Source organism: Crocodylus porosus, unplaced genomic scaffold, assembly GCF_001723895.1.
Source record: "Crocodylus porosus isolate Cpor-Errol unplaced genomic scaffold, CroPor_comp1, whole genome shotgun sequence".
Taxonomy (NCBI): domain Eukaryota; kingdom Metazoa; phylum Chordata; order Crocodylia; family Crocodylidae; genus Crocodylus; species Crocodylus porosus.
In genome coordinates, this window is record NW_017728909.1 from 42,581,208 (window position 1) to 42,594,183 (window position 12,976).

Consider the following 12,976-nt stretch of genomic DNA (forward strand, 5'->3'; position numbering starts at 1 on the left):
ATCAACCCCAGGGCTTATATAGCTCTGGCCTGAGCTCTCAATCATGTGACACCCCCAGTCAGCTGACCTGCCTGCAGGTCATATACCAGCAGTGGAGCTAAAGCTTGCAGAATAAATAACTGGTCTGTGCTTTGGGATAAGTAGTTGAACAGGAAAGAGAAACTTGGAGTTCTAGGGGTTACCCCATGGATAGGTTTGTGACAATGAGTTCAGTATCAATAATTAGGAAAAAGTGTAGCCTACTGCATGAGTATACTAACTCTTTCTCTCTAATGAAGCTATTTTTTATGCTTTAACTTAACTGAAATATTTCTTAATTTTTATGTAGTTTTCATAATAATATGGATGGAGAATAGTAGGAAATAAGCCTAGATTTCATTTAAATCTACTAAAAACATTCTGTTTTAATACAATTGTTTGTTTGTATGTTTTCTTTATGGTAGTAATTACCAGATACTTCAGTTAGCTTGATGGGAACAACTTACTTCATAAAACACATTTTGAATTAGCAATTAGGAATTAGCAAATTGACTAGGAATAAATAACTTAAAAATTAAAGATAAAAGCTAGGAAAACAAAACTTCAGATCTGAGGTCAAATGGGATTAAATTAATAATTAACTGTAAAAAACAAAAAATAATGAAAACCTGGAGATGACTAGTATAGATGTGATAGTTTTGCCCTTATCCTTTTCCTTTGCCTTTTCTGTTTTTTATGTCCTTTTAGGTCCTGATGCTAGAAATACATGTATAGTAACTACTTGTGTGTATTTGCAGGATTCATATCTTACTTGTAAGCTCCTTATGGCCTCTGTTTGCTCAGAGCCTAATGCATGTTATGGCTACTATTAAATAATAAACGGATAGCAATTCAAGGTATCAAGACAATCATAATAGAAGTAAAAGTTATACATTTATTATGTTAAATGCTCAGTCTGATTCTGAGACTAATAATAGTCTTATTCATTTGCTTTTCTTTATTTAGATCAGTTGGGTGCTTTTGAAAATCTTGATCTATTAGTATGAAACTTATAAAAACAGCAACTTAAAAACAAATACATGTTCAGCGAATATAAGAAAATAAAAGGTGAGCCCTGGTTTGCAAACCTTGTTCACCAAAATTTTTTCCAGAAGTCTGAAAGAATTCTGGATGTGCAAGGCAGCAGCAGGGGGATAGGGGGCCTGGCCCTGGCCCTTGCTTCCCTTATAATGTCTGGTGTCTGCTCCCCTGCCACCTCTCCCCCCAACTGCTGCACTGCCATGGACCTCTGCAACAATTCCTGTGCTGCCCTGTGCTTCCATGATGGGCCTCAGATGTCCGTGCCTCTGCACTGAGTCCCTTGCTACCCCACAACTCTGAACTGGGTCCTTTGTTTCCAAGCTGCATCCCTCACTGCTCCATGTCTCTGCACCAGGTCCTTTGTCTCTGTGCCCTGTGCCTCTATACTGAGTCCAGAGCCTCTGCATCAGGTTCTTCACCACCCTGCGCTTCCACACCAGGTTCCTCACTCCAAGTGCCTCCGTGCCTGGTCTCTCATTGCCCCGTGCCTCTGGGCCAAGTCCCATACCTTCCCACTACTCCATGCCTCCACGGTCCCTTCACTGTCCCATGCTTCCAAACTGGATCCCATGCCTCAGTGCTGGGTCTTTTGCTGCCTTGCACCTCCATGCTGGGTTTCTCACTGCTAGAATATCCATGCTGGGTTCGCCACCGCCCTGTGACTAGCCAAATAGATTACTGCTACCTTTTCTGACTGCAGGTACTACATTTCACATGATAATCCATTCCAAAATGAGGCTTGTTTTCCCTTTGTGTAATAGGGAAAAATCCCTCAACTTGGACCTGAATGAGAGAGAGAGAGAAAACGTAATCATACACGCACACACAAATTTCTACAGGAGTTGGAAATATTTAATAGGAATTAGAGTGGACTTGGTGCACTAAAATCTCTGATTTTGCACTGTGCTGTGATGTGAACTTGTAGCTGTGGATGGGGGTTATAAACGTAGACCTTAAGCTATCTCAGCACGGGATTTCTGCAATGCTGTAGTGCATAGAGAGTGTTCAGGAGTCTTTATGATGGCAGCATCCTGAGATGTCCCAGAGTCCCTGTAGTACTATGTACTATGACCCTGGCCGCCTCCTACCTCACTGCCTGAATTTTCTCTATATCCAGGCCTGTGAAAGGGCCTACAGAAAAGGGCCTTATTATTTATCGTCTATACTGGGTAATTGTCTTTGAAACAGAGGTACTGCTCTATACCACTCTGGCTCTTTTATTGTACATAAAGTAACTGGGTGGTGGATAAGGAGGATTTCATTCTAGGTCAGCATGTCAGTCATACAGCCTACAGACTGGATGTGCCCATGGAGCCACTTCATCTGGCCAGCTGAGCTATGGGCAAGCTAGGGAATGTAGGAACATGCTGCAGAACGTGTGGCCCCACTAAACCCGGCCCTCAGCCTCAAGGTGGGGCAGCATAGCCTTGTTCACGATGTACCTGCTTGTTCTACATCTTTCAATGCAGCATTTGGCCACTTCAGGTGCAGCTGCTTGTTCCACTGCCTGCGTTCCTAGCCTTGAATCTGCCATCTCTGAACCTGCCACAGCCAACCCAGTGAGGACTGTGGCCCTGCCACTTACCACCTGGATCTGGCCCACGATAAGCTCTGCCATCTGGATCCAGCCTGGGGCACAGGGTGAGCTTGATGCCCCTTTTCTAGGTGAACAGTTTTGCCCTGGACATAAGGAGTGCACATGAGCACAGAGGCTGCTTCAATACACTGTGTTTACAGCACGTTGGAACAGACTCGGTTTATTGAGTCTGCTGGAGCGTGGTAATTACTGCTGTCCAGCACCCTCCCACGTCTCGTGTATCTGCATTCCCATCAAATGAGCTTTAGTTCAAGTACCCCTGCCACCATTTTGAAGCACGGGGATGTGCATACATAAGAAACTGCGACACTTTGATTAGAGTGGCTCACAGAGCTGCTCTAATTAAAGCACCATCTCCCCCACCCCTGGAGCACATGTAAAAGTGCCCAGGGAGATTATCCTGTCACAGATTTGAAGAGAAAATCTTGTTCCCTTTTTCATTTAAGAAGAGGGGTGGGTTGCCTGTAGTATCTCATTTCTCTAGGCTGCCTTTGCCTTCACTGATTAGTTCAGTTGTATCATACACTTTTTGATAATCATTTCCCATATGTCTGTGTATAAAAAGATTAGTTGAAATATTTAATCTATAACACTAATACTACTAAAGTATCCAATGTAGACAATGTCTTGGTTGTCCTAAACTAACTGTGTGTACAAACCATATTAGAGCCATGTAAAGATATTTTAAGTTTTTGAAGATGGTTTTAACATGAACAGTAACTTTATTTTCTGTTATAGTGCTATCAAGAGGACTAGAACTTACATTTTGCAGTTTTCATCAAACATGGAGTTCGTCTAATAATACTCTATACCATTTGCTTATAAACAGGCATTTCAAACAATATTATAATCAGCTCTCCATCATAAAAACAAGTAGTTTCTCTTGCATTATCCAGAAATAAAAATAAAATCATTGTCTTTTACAACCTAGCCTATTTATAATTAACTTGTTTTGGTGATTCTGTTTTCTTTTAGGATAGAAATTAACAAGTCTGTGCTAGTAACTAAACTGTTTGTGTTTTAATAGACGCACCAAAATCTTAAACCTTTAACCCTTTGGATAACTGGATTTCAGTTATATTTGCCCCTCACAAAAATACACTTGTAAAATTAAACATCAGTAATGGAAGCAAAAACAAACCTTATGCTGTTGCCCTTATATTGTTATAGTTAAATGTGATTTGTATTTACATGCTTAATGTGCTTAAATCAATGTTATTAAAATAACCAGTTAACTTAGAACTTTATTTGATTATAAATTATTTCATTAAAAACTAGTGAAGATCTAGAATCTGACTTTCTGCTCAATCTGTGTCCAATCCAGAGGCCTTGAGGAGGATAGAAAGGTTACCGTTCAGGTCATCATGTTTGTTGAACTACTCCTGATAAAGGACAATTAACTTTATCCCAGATGTTGGGTTTTAGAATAGATTGTACCATCTGGCTGGTATTTGTTGCTCCTCAAAGAAATTATTTTAGGGGAGCAGAATCTAGTTCTGGAAAATAAACTGATTCAAACTATGACATCACTATCATAAAGAGGAGGATACCCTGGAGTATGGTCTAGGACCAGTTAGTTAGAGTTAGAACAACGTAGTTTAAAATGTCTAAGATAAAGAATGAGAATCATTTTTGTTGGTTTTTCTTTTTTCGCCCTCTTACCTTAATTACATAAAGTATATGGAAGGTTATTCAAGCCAACAGAAGTTTTTACTGGAAGAGTAAAGCTGTCCCATTATCTTCAGTCCAAGTTTATAATAATCTTGATGAGGCAGAGGGAGCCAAGGGCAGGATCAAAGAGATTCTGCAAGAAAAAACCCTTGGGACAGTAAGCTCAGAAGCAAGCCAAGGTATTTACATTAACAATAATGAACACCCTTCCCCTCCTCCCTGCCCCCCCCCAAGACAATACATTTGAACTCTATCCTGTGTGCATACACACACACTAGGGTGAAAACATAGACTGTGTGCATACATTAGAATAACTTGGGAGAATTTCCAGGTTTCTTCTATTAGAAAAGATTACCTGGAGATGCCTAAACAGACATTTGAATGTTGAGCTCTTGAAGAGCGGAGAGTTTGCAGTGCTGATGTTGCTCAGCCAGGGGACCCCTATGTACACATAGTGTGCTCCACATGCTTCCTCAGTCTGCCCAAAGATAGTTGGTAGCAGTTCGCAGAGCAGCCCTGATTGGCTGCCCAGACTGCTTAGGATCAGCCTGTGCCTCCCTGCAGCATACCATGGAATTGTGAAGAGGGCATATTCTACCCCTGCTTGGCTGGAGTAACAGAGTTCAGTGAGTGCTATGCTGTCTCCCACAGGGGTGGGGAGGTGTAGCAAAGCACCCTGGGATACTAGACGACTGCTCTGTGTCTTCTCTCAAAAGGGAATGTGAGTAACTCTCCTGGGAGTGATTTAAATCTGGTTGTTTCCAAGTTTGTTTGTTTTTTCCCAGAGTGGCCATTTTTGCTCTGGGAAGAAAAATCCTGAGCATCTGTACATTCATAGTTTTCCCTAGGAAAGCAGCAACTGTGTCTTTAATGTATTTACACAAGAGCTGTGGTATGACTAGCAGAGCACTAAATTAAACATTTGGGCTAAAGACATGGACAATTGAGTATCACGTGTGTTATCTTCAGTTTAATTATATGTTGGTTTTAATCATAGTATTTAGATTTTTGTGACCAAATTGGGACTGACCCTTTTGTATGCATACATGGAATTTCTCCCCAACTTTCTGCACACCACATAAGGGTCTGTCATGATTTTCACCCTTTTATTCAGGGAAATAGGAACTGCTACTTCAAAGTATCCCTCTGGGCATTTATCATCTAAAAGGCTTAGTTTTTACTAAGAAAACAGGTATGTATTTTAACACAAATATGCCAGCCTGAGATAAAATACTAGGGGGGATGTTTTATTTTTTCACAAAAGTCAGCAGTTTGGCTTGCCTAATCTCTAACTTGAGTTGCTAATTTATACAAACTACCTTGTCTTACCTAGATTTTTATCTTGAGTTAGCTAACTTAAATTAAGAATATACCAAGAAAACTGGGAAGAGGCTTAACTGTGGTGTTATATTTAGAATGGTTCAACGAAATTCTTTTAAATTCATTCCATTCTGAATTTACCATTCTGGATCTTTTAGTTGAAATTCTCATAGGTTATAATCTGTTCGGTTATTAATCCTCTCTTAGCCATAGTTGGATTTCATTTATTGACTGAAATAACTAGAAAAAATAATTCTGTAAAGCAAGGATGGTTTTTAAATAGGAAAAAAAGAGAGTAACTTCAAAATAAAGTGTTCTTCACACAGCTGTCAGACGTAAGTCTTGTACCCTTCTTTCAAAAGGCTTGATGCCAAGGTTTGGTTTAGATTTACAGTTCAGTGATATCCATCCAACCTGAAATCTAGTGCACTGATTCGCCCCTATAATTATTTTTGGTTTTATCTTCTGCTACAGACATTTGAAGTTACAGTGGAATATTTATTTGTTGTGTTCATTTTTCAAACTAGCAAACTTGAATCCATGTGTAGTTTGCATATCTGTGAAGTATTTTGTAAGATTCTTAATACATTCAACATGTTGTTATCATCCAGTGGAATAATAGTTACACTGTAAAAATCAATACAGATAAGTACTGCTCAATTATAATTTTATTTTATCGAGTATTACATTACAAATTTGTTAATCTGTCTGTAAAAGTGCTGTAACCAAACAATACTTCAAAATGTTACAACAGATATTTGACACACTGATTTAACAAACTGTTAAAATGGATAAAGGAAGATTAACCTTTAGCTATTCTACATATTACATTTTTGCTATATTGTTTCTTGATTGTAAGATGAAAGTTTGGGCAGGAAAGCGGAGGGGGCATTCTTCATTGCCATGGAACTGAGGCTGTGATTTGTAGCTTCTTCCGTATGTTAGACAGGAAAGCTGTCAACAGTACCATCAAACTACAAACTAGTGGTTGGTTACAACAGCTGGATAGGGGATAGCTGAAGAATGTCATTTAGCATCCTAAAAAAGTTGAAAAGCTGAATCCTTGAAAATAAGGAATGTTGTATTTGCCCTTTAACCCCTCAATAATATTCTATATCAGTGGTTCGCAACTTTTTTGAAATCAAGGCACCCCTTAGTGGACTCGAGTCACTTCTCCATAACTTTCTTGAATTGAGTGACACTGAATTTCAAAATGGATTTATATATTACAGTGCTTACCTCCCTGCAGAGAGGCTAGGCAGTATGGGTGAGGGATTGACTATCACCCTTGTTGAGAATCACTGTTCTATCCTCTTAACTTCAAGTCTTCCCTAATTTATTAAGTCAGGTAAAATAGATCTGATTTGGATAAATAACTTAATTATCTTTCCACAAATAACCTGTCTCTGCCAACTTCTCTTTTATTCTTGACAATTTACTGTCTTACCCATCTCTCAGGCTTTCAGTTTTGTCCAAATCTTTTTTATCTTTTATTGTGCTGCCTTCCGACCTACAAATTTCTTCCAATTCCAGAATCTTCCCTAGAGAGAAAGAAGAGTTTAGTGAAATTTGTTCCCAAACTTTTACAAAAATGAACATAAGGATGGCTCGTGTTAGACTTTGCTAAAGCAGCACTCTGCCTTTTGTTACACCGCTTACCTTTCTTCGTTTGAAGTCTGCTTACAATGTACATTTCTCAAGATTAGGGTGATAGTTGAGCTCAAACAGGAGACTGTAGGCACCTCTCTCTTAGATATTGCAACATCTGAAAATGAGATGTCTAGCCTCAGGAGGATGATTCAGTGAAACAGGGTTAGGTGCCTAAGCTTCTTGTACTGTAAATAGTTACCTACCTCAGAGAGCCTCAGCCCTGGGCCAGTCCTGCCTCTTCCTTGTGTATCCAACTCTGATTATACTTCATTATATTACACTTCACTTCCCTTCACTTCAGCCTACCCCTCCCAGAATCCCATAGCAATTTGAGAACCTGCTCGGGAAGTAGGAGACCTAGGTACAGATTCTTCACACCTCGAGGGGGTTAAAACTTCTTAGGAAAATGCCCTAACCTTGAGATTACAGTACAGAATAGCCTGGGTGGGAACATAGTTCACCCACCATGTTTATCAAATGTCTGTCTAATGTAAAAGGCATGAATAGGGAGCTGGAGATTTGAATCATCTCAAGCTGAGGAAGGCTGAGAACTCAGGTCTCTTGCTTCTTAGATGAGTGCTCTAACCACAAGACTACTATCCTAAAAATGAGAAGTATTGCTGGACTCTACTCCCCATGTTTTTGAGTAAAGTGCTTATGGCTGCTGCACTTTGTGCTGAAATCAGTTGTGTCAGTGAGTGTAGGCATATTTGGACTTAGTTTAGGTCCAGTCTCCCTCATAAATGGATTGCAGTAGAGCCTAGGGAAGGAATTGGATGGACTGAGGTGCCTAGCTGCTCAGACGGGGTCATTTTTGTGTATATGTGGAAGCCTCAGTGTAAGTGCCTAGAGATCTTTGCTATCCAAAATGTAGATCCAGTATAGGCCTTTAATGATTATTTTCACTGATGGACTAGGGTTATTCTAGATCATTTATTGTGACATGGACTCCTAAATTCCATCCAAATTCCTTTTTAAATCCCTTGTTTATCTAAAAACACCTGTGCTAGTTGAGAGTAAAATTTTTTTTTAAACAGTAGTACTTTTCACTCCTAAATCTCAAAGCACTTTACAAAGGTATATAATTGTCATAGTCCCAATTGTTTGTATAAGAAAATCAAACTATAGGTAGGTTTAAATTATATAGGTAGGACTGCATGTACTTACATTACATTTGCATGGTAAGTCTGAATTTGTGGGCTGAGGCACAAAGTAGCCCCAGTAGCATTTTATTTAACTTGGTACATTAAATAATTACCCTTCAACAAATTGGTGTGTTTTGTTTTGTATTGTGTTTGAAATATTTTTGACTAAAAATTATTTTGGCTTTTTTAATTATCCCCACTGTTTAAATGTCATATTGTTTGAAAAAGTAGATGTAGAAATATGGGAAATTTTAAAAAATCAGTCATTATTGTACACTGGAAATATTTTCAACAATCAGGCACGATGTATCTGTATATGTGATATAGTTTCATGAGTAACCTTTATAGTTCTTTAAAATGAGTGCCAGTAAAGTTTTTATAACATAACATTGTGTATGCTCACAAGTAAACTAATAACTTTCTAGGTAAGTCTTGAAAAACAGTTAAATCTATATATTATATACTGTAAAAACCCGAACTAACTAAATCCCAACTTTTCGCAAAAAATATTAATTAAACAATCACCAAAGCTAAAAATTAACATATTTTGATATGTTTAAAGAATTCTTAACAAGCTATCAATCTTCCTTGTGATCATCCACAAGAGCAGTGAACTAAGAACATTCTTGTTTTAAATCATAATGTACAGTCTGGTGAAAAGACCACCAAATACATTTTAACAAGTTCTAAATGACAAGACCTTATTACTGCAATAGAATTTCCAATTACTCCATCACAAAAGACTTTCAGACATCAGTGATGAAAGGCATAATTTTCCATTTTTTCACTATGACCATCCCAACTGAATTGTTCTGAAAGAAAGTAGCTTAAAACATGCCCTGCATATGGCAGAAGTTTATAGCATTTTGATTACCAACCTGTGATGTTTTTACTTCTGAATGTGTTTTACAGCCAACTAATGAGTAAATGGTGGTAGAGGATCAGTTGTACAACTCACTGAAAACTTCAGCCATTTGGTATTAATATATCTATTCAAAAATAAAACAAAATGAATTTTCTATTAGTTGATCTTTAGACATATTTCATTGTATTAAGATGTTAACGCTTTGCACCATGTAGAAACATTTCAATAGCACTGTTTCTAAACCACTGTAATCCAGATGGGACCTAAGGAAGGATTTAATCCTGATATCACACATGCACAGTAATGAAAGACAAGCAGGCCTCACAGCTGTTCTCAAGCTGCTTGCTTGTTCATTTTGGCTTAAAATGAAAATGTGTATGGGAGTGGGAGTTGGAGAAAACCTTTCAAACTAGATGACAAAGTCTCTCAAAAGACCAGAAACTAGTAAGCAACAAAACCAGGCAGATGGTGCAACCTGCTTGAATCTGTCTTCTTGACAGCTTTATATTTATTGCCATCTAGAAAATGTTTTTGTAGCATAAATTTGGTTGTGCTTCTGTGTTTAACTAGTATGTTTTCTATCTTATTAAAGAATGCGAGGATTTCACTTTGTGAAATATTAGTAGCAATTTTGACTGACTTTGGAGATTTGTAGGCTCAAGTCAAGCTTTCTGAGTTGGGTGTTCTGATAATAATTTTGGAAGCAAACCTCACTTTGCATTGTCTATAGCAGGGAAGTAGACTAGATAATCTACTGTATTTTTCGGACCATAAGATGCACCTGACCATAAGACGCACCCAGTTTTTATGGCAGGAGAGACTATGTGTGCCGGTGGCCGGCCATTTTTATTGCCGGCTCCCGGCCACCGGCACGGGCGCCGGCTTCCGGTGTAAACAAGCGGCGGGTGTCCCGCTCGGGCTCCGCCGCCTCCGCGGGCAAGCTCCGCCCCGTCTCCCCGGGACACACACCTTCGGACCATAAGACGCACCCTCATTTTCCCCTCACTTTTGGGGGGAAAAAAAGTGTGTCTTATGGTCCGAAAAATACTAATAGGTAATAGGTTTTTTCCACAGCCAAACGCCATTTTGCGACACTGTACCACCATCTCCTTTTAAACAAATCCACCAAAACAATGCCTGAAAGAAGGAGGGAATATTTGAGATGGACAAGTCACCCTATACAATCATACAATTCTGTTTTTCCCTAGTTTCCACCCCTGTTCTTTCCTTTAAACTTGTCTTGTACCTTCTTTCTTTTTTAATCTTGTCTCAATTTAGTTTGTGAACTGTTCAGCTGTTCACTGTTATTTATTCTGTGTTTGTGCAGTGCTGAGTACAGTGAAGCCCAATTCCTAATAGCAACTTCAGGTCTTAACTGCAAATAAATAATAATGTTTTGTTTGACTGCATATCCCATGCACTGTAAAGCTTCATTGCTTATTTGTTTGAACAAGCAGAAGGTATCACAAGATGGCACCCTAGAGCCGAGGTGCTCAACCTTTCTAGACTCAAGTCACTCCTCCATAACTTCTGTGACTCGAGCAGCACCCTATTTAAAAAACTAATTTATTGATTGTGCTTACCTCCTTGCAGAGCAGCTGAGTAGTGGGCATGGGGCAATGTCCAGGCAGGGATGAACCTAAACCTGCACTGTCTCCTTACACCTCACACCTTCAGAAGATCTTATGGCACCCCAAGGTGCCCTGGCACCATGGTTAAGGATCACTGCCTTAGACACTAACTGATTCAGAGCCATGAGCTTTTGTAGGGAACAGCCTATATTGTCAGGTGCTATGAAGCAATGGCAGAAAGAAAGGGTTTTATATAGAAAAGAAAGGGATCAGGGCGGAGTGGGGGGATACTACTAAACTAAGTAAGAAGTTGGTTATTTGGATCAACTGAGATGAACAAGGCACTTAATACCTTGAGAGACACATATTTAAGCACTTGATACTTTGTGGGACACGAGTTCACAGCTAGTCCACAGCTATGTAATGGGATAAACATACATAGTTCTTGTTGGGACCAAGGCTAGCACAATCCAGCATGTGGATGATTTATTTTTCTGCCATCGTGTGGTTAAGTTGCTTTTTAAAATTTCCTTTTTTTTAAGGATAGCTACTCTTGAAGTCAGTGATGGAATGTCCAGGGAGGTTAGTGTTTTGTCACAGGTATTTATGTGTTACTGAAACTGATGTCAAATTGGTGGCCATTCATTATTTTATGTAGAGATTGCCTTGTCTGACCAATGTAAACAAGAAAAGAGCACTGTAAGCAGGTGATGGTATATTTTACGTTGGTAGAGGAGCAAGTGAATGGACCCCAAGTGTTACAGTTCTTGTTGTTTGGTCCAGTGATTTGATCAAGTGGTCTGTGTCGATGAGATGGATCCACAGACCCAGATACCAGCTGTGCTAAGGTCAGGTGACTTGATGAGATTAGTAGTAAGGTAGTCTGTTATTGGAAAGGCATCATTTGTGCTTGGGGGGCACAGGCTTTGAAAAGTAAGACTGCTTTTACATCATTAAATATGTGAGCATTATACTTGGAAAATTGAGAACTGTTAGAAACAGAACTTGAATAAGACACCATAATTACTCCCCCCCCCACTCTCCATTAGATTCTATACATAGGAAATTGATTTTTACACACACACACACACACACACACACACACACACAGTTGTTGTTTTTTAAACACCCCCCCTCCCAGCTATGGCATCTAATTTATTCATCTTAAATTCATCCCCCTCTAATGCTATATTGGGGACAGTAGCAGCAGTAGAGGGCAGATGGCGGGGGGAGACAAGTGATCTGTAACCTTCCCCTTCCCTGCCACACTTGTCTGTGCTGCTACCTGCCCCTCCCCCATGCCTGGGCCCCCTGCTGCGTGCACCCTCTACCTCTCCTCACTGCTTACCACGTGTTGCTGTTCTGGCCCTGTTTCAGCCTGGGGCACGGAGCACAGGGTAGCTCCTGCCCCAGCCCAGCCACACAATGCAGTTTGTGGAGGGGAGCATCTCATCTTGGATGCAAGTAAATATGGTATAGCTTGCTGTACTTCAAAAGTGTTACTTTAGAGAATGGGTGTTTTAGCAATTTGACTTTTTTTCTTTTTCATTGAATAAAAGTAGAAACAAAGAAGAGATTTTCTCTACTGCTTCACATATAGCTGTGTCCAATTAGTTAAATACGATTTTGAGATAGTTGGATTTTTACGTTCTGCCAAAATCTCAAGGTGTAGTCCTTGGGTGCAGTCTAGTGGCAGAGCTACTATACAAACATAAAGTTCCGGTTAGCACATATAGTAAATATAGACATTCTGGAATTGTATGTAAACTCAGACATGTGCCTAAAGCCTTCACTAGAATGAAGCCACAATTAGTTTTTTGTCGGGTGATGGTCATTTTGATGAAAAGTGGCATTTGTGATACTACATCATAGGAGTGGAAATATTATTCCACTGGGACGCTCAGATACTATAGTAATTAGATACAAGATAAATGCCTAGATACGTTGAATTAAGACATACTAGCTAATGCCCTGCTTTTAATACTTACTTTAAAATGAATTTCATTGTTGAAACAAATTGTTAATATTAGCTTAGTGCTAACTGCATTGAATTCTGATCTATGCATACAGGAATCTATTCCCAAATATTTTGAATGTA